This window comes from Poecilia formosa, unplaced genomic scaffold, assembly GCF_000485575.1.
Source record: "Poecilia formosa unplaced genomic scaffold, Poecilia_formosa-5.1.2 Scaffold2, whole genome shotgun sequence".
In the NCBI taxonomy this organism is placed as follows: Eukaryota; Metazoa; Chordata; class Actinopteri; order Cyprinodontiformes; family Poeciliidae; genus Poecilia; species Poecilia formosa.
In genome coordinates, this window is record NW_006799941.1 from 2,344,336 (window position 1) to 2,349,136 (window position 4,801).

At 37.6% G+C, this 4,801-nt stretch overlaps 1 protein-coding gene across 1 annotated transcript in view; it reads left to right on the top strand.

The window, feature by feature from the left end:
• Positions 1-3,407: 3,407 nt before the first annotated feature.
• slc6a1b (solute carrier family 6 member 1b) overlaps positions 3,408-4,801 on the top strand; it is a 13,199-nt gene continuing 11,805 nt past the window's right edge. The window contains exon 1 of the mRNA XM_007549385.2: positions 3,408-3,825. The gene's annotated coding sequence lies outside the window, so the exon portion shown is untranslated. The remainder of the gene's footprint in view (positions 3,826-4,801) is intronic.

A 4,801-nucleotide genomic window follows, 5' to 3' on the forward strand; every position in this document is an offset into this window, starting at 1 on the left:
GCTCATCAGCTGAGCTTTCTTTCCTTTCCGCTCTGTGATTTGGTTTCTAGTGTCAAAGATGGTAACAGGAGAATATAGGGACGCAAGCAAATGAAACACAAGGAAATAGGTCAATCTCACAATGGACTGTGATATTATTCACTATTTTTATGTATTTAGTCTAGCTGTTTTCTGCATCATGAGGAGACAAAATGTCATCTGGAATTAGAAAGAAACATGGAGATGTATCTGAGAAATAAAGAATTAAAGCCAAATCCACTGCAAATAATTTCCTCTAGAAGTCCACTAATCAGTAAATAGAGCCCACATTCTTGTAATTTAGTCTTTGTATGAAAACAGCCTTTTTTGTGAAGGCCCCAAATGTTTGCTGGAGAGCTTTGGGGGAAAACAAGATTATCTATGAATACAGGTGGGATAAAGGTTTGGAGAGGCGTAAGGAAGGGTCGGGTCATAAAACGACCAAAGACAAAGTCATCAATGTAAGTCCATAAAGATGTTGCTTAAATGAATGAACATTTATCCATGAAGCAGCCAACAGACCAGTGGTAACTCTGGAGGAGCTCTGGGGATTCACAGTTTGTATGGGAACATTTGTTGACAGGAAAACAATCAGTCATGAATTTTATGAATAAGTGGCAGGAACAATAAGCCAAGAACAAAAGATATTCAGACAATCACAATAAAAGTTCACTAAAAAGCTCCATGGGACACAGTAAACATGCGTAAATTCATGCTCTGGTCAGATGGGTACAATTTTCTACTTTGAGGACTATGATAAAAATTATATGTGTAACACTTGACATCCGCCTGAACACAACCTCATGTAGGATCGCAGTATTTTTATTTAGCAGGGTCAAGGAAGCTCGTCGGAACTGATTGGGTGATGATGGAGCTAAATGTAGAGTCTAAATACACAAATACACAATCTATCACCGTGCAATATTTATAAAGATGAATTGTCATGTTATATGAGAGTAAAGCAGGACCAAACTGCAGACAAGAGCGAGAGCAGAACTGAGGGAAGGAGACTAAATAGCACAGTGAAAACAGAAAACTGAACCAAAACACACAGGAATTAAAGGCTAATGGAGAGTAACCTAAATGCACAAACAGAAGAAAATAAATATAAATAAATTGTCTAAGAAGACTGGATCTAAACAACACAAATTAACATAAAAATGATTACAACACAAATAAAAATCAAACATCTATGGCTCCTGAAATAACTGGGCAAACATTTTGGTCTCAAGATAAAGACAAGATAAAGACAGACTTGCAGCTGTAATAGCAGTAAAATGTGGTTCTGCAAAGTGAATAAAAACACAGTTTACAAATAAAAGTAAAACATAAAAAAAGACATTTGTTGTTTTTAATGTATAAATTCTCAATAGCAAACACTGAAGTCTAAAATTGCATTGTGAAACAAGTGACAAGATTAAGGCGGTTTGCAAATACCAAACCCACCATTGTTCACATGTCCAAAGGTTGCTGTAACAATCATATTTATATAGCATTGTTTTAAATAGAAGTTATTCTGAAGATTCAAACTTTAACTCTGAAACCGCGAGAGAGTCTAATCTTCCTCTGAGACCTCGATTTTTTATCTCGATGTAGGAGTTAAAGTCAGCATTAAGTCTTCTCATTTGGGATGTTCCACAAGGGTATTTCGTTTTGGGAGACAGCGGGCTAAGAAGATTATGAACACAGTTTTCAATTTATCTCGCACACCCTGACTCATTTTCATTGGCTGGGACCCTCTTATCATGTTTTGCCAGGAGCAACATAAGCCACCGGCATCTTCCTCTCAGTGGCTGTAATGGATGCAGCATTATTTTTACCCAAAATGTGACCTTTTTAAATCATTTGCTCCTCATAAATGACTTAAATTTTAAATGGATGGACATTGAAACACTCAAGAGTGTGGTTTAAATGCTTGCATGGGTGATTACAGGCAATCAAAGCTACACAAAGGCCAGGCTTTTCTGTACAATTTCACTTTAGATGTAGTTTGTCATAACTAGAGCAATAATGATAAGTAATGTAAAGTTTTTTACTCATTGCTATCTAGGGTGCAAAAGTCAAAAATCTCAAGGATCGTTCCAAACCAAGTTGGTAAAAAAAACAATATTACCTGATTGATTTGTTCTAATTAGACGATTTATGAGGCCCAGTGATGTTTCTGTCTGAGCTACAGCATTGGATGCTGCTTCTACTGAGTGAAATATTCATAATTAGCTTAATTTGACCAGTAATTCTCACATGAACCTGCAGTCTAAACCATCGCTATCATTCCAGTCAGTGATGGTTCTTATAAGAATGATACAGCAGAATAAAGTTAATATCACTGGTACCTAGAATTAGTTTTCTATTATTCATCTCCATGTCACTTCATGAGGATGGAGTGTTACATGAGAAACTTAATAATGGAATCATTAAGTTTCTCACGTATAGCTTTTTTGCATTGTTTCTAAACAAACCTGGACAACATTTGATATTTTAAGCAAAAATCTAAGCTACTTAGACAAATGAACTGAGGTTTTTACACTTAATACACGTAATAGGTATTGTTCAAAACACAATTTAAGATTAAGCAAACCTCTTCCCTGTATGTGAAAACAGAAAAAGAGAAACTGAATTGTTTTTTGACATTAGGGCGACAGATGTAATGTTAAAAATTATTATTGTTCAACGGAAATTTATAGGTACAAAAGTTTGGTAAATGCTACAAGTATTGAAAAACCTACGGAGGTGGGGTGGTTGTAGGGGATTGACTTCTTGACCAGTACTCCAGTCATCCAAGAACCACCACCACTGATTACAGTGATAACTTCTTCCCTCTGAGTGGCACTGCATGTTGTTTGCATGCAATGCCACTCTAGGCTACTGGCAAATCACATACTGTAACTATTTATGTGGACAAAATCAGAATATGACATTTGTGTTAGCTTGGTATTTACAGCAGTATCCATCATAAGCTACGGTTAGAAATCCAGAAATGTAAACCCAGCAACTCAATTTGTTTTGTCTCTGTATAGATCTATCAAAAATCCACCATATTTGGGTGCCTCTTGTGATGTCATTCAATAATTACAACATAGAAACAGTGATTTTTTTTTTTCATTGAGCTTTTGAGAAATTTCAGTTTTTTTGGGAATCCTGCAGTATATATTCATTATTTATTTCAAACTGGGTTTTTGATATCAACGAGTAATTGTTGATGAAAAAACAAGCGACTTGCAAGTATCTTTAAACTTGATGGAATTTAATCAGGGGGTATTTTAGGCAGCCTTAAAAGTCCATATGATGCATCAGTTGGGCCTTTGCAGGGTCTGAAAGGAGAGGGTGGGACAGAGAGAGAAGTTCCTGGTGTAAAAAAAAAAGGCTGCATCAGTAAGGATATAAAACCTTGAGACAAGAGGATGCTCCTCTCTCAAACCCGCTGCCATCTCAGTGGCGGAAATGTTGGAGTTGGGGTGGGTCGACTTTGAGGTGACATTGACGCTATGTAGATGAGAGTGAGAGCCCTGCGCTCCATGTTACGTCCCTGCTCGCTTCAACTCAAACGGCGGCAGCTCCTTTCCCCGTCTTCTCTCCCTGCCTCTCTTTCAGCACCACTCCTTTAAGGACAGCACCTCGCTCTCAGACACGCACTTGTCCACCATCCTCTCCCTCCTTCAGGATCAAATGTCTGCTCCTTGACGACGGATGCAAAGTTTCCACCTTGGTTTCGACGAGCACAAGTAAAAGGAAGTTAACTTTTTTGGGGGGGAACATTGGATATTTCCCCGGTGGGAAACAACCGCCCAAACAAGCCGTAATTTCACTGTAAGTACCCTATTCTTATCAAAACAATGTGTTTGGTTTTAATATTTGAAAATATATATACATTTTTGGAATGTTATTCAGAAGCGAGGTGTTAGGACATCGCAAAGTCCAGTTGCGATACATTTGGCAAAGCACGCAGATTTGCGGCTGCTCTTCTTTGGAGGCAGACGAATTTCACCGTGATTATTGGCGCTTTTTTTTTTTAATGTATGACATATGTTTCTAACGTGAAATTTAAAATGAAAAGCGAGAATTACGCAGAAAAACTGCGCGCGTAATGTCGGTCTAACAACCAGTTTGTGCGTCGTATATGCACATTTTACATACATTTGGAGCTACAATAACTTCATATATGTTTTCATCCAAATGAATCACATCTCTAAGGTAACCAGAAACATTTAAGACATGTGCTACCTCACGCCGCTCCAATTACGCACAAAGCGGAGAGCGCTTGAGAACGCTTCATTTTTCCTTTTACTCCTGTTATTTAAAATGCATTTTGAATACGAAAAGAACATATTCAAAATAAAGGTATATATATCTATTTTTTTATTATTCTAAAGACTGGATGTTGTTTTGGGGGCATCAAATTATACAGATTAATTAGGGAATAAACCTGTATGGTGAATGGATGGATAAAAGAGATCTGTTGAAGGTGCAGCCTCTGTGGAGAGTTATTAGCCTCTCCAGGTGATTCATTAGACGTGGGCTTTGCGACTGCGACTCCTAAATGTGTTTAATTGCTCTGCTCTCGTACCAGAGAACTGGGAAGTGGGCCATTGAATGTAGAGCACAATGAATCAAGGACAAGAGCAGGGCTCTAAATTTCTTCTAACACGGATCCACTTCAGGCCATCAGAAGTGATTCTTGCTGTGGGATGAGTCCTTATTTGATCCCGGCGAGGTTCGCTTACTGTGCGGCAGGTTTTTTTTGAAAAAATAAATAAATAAATAAAAATAAATAAATAAATAAAAA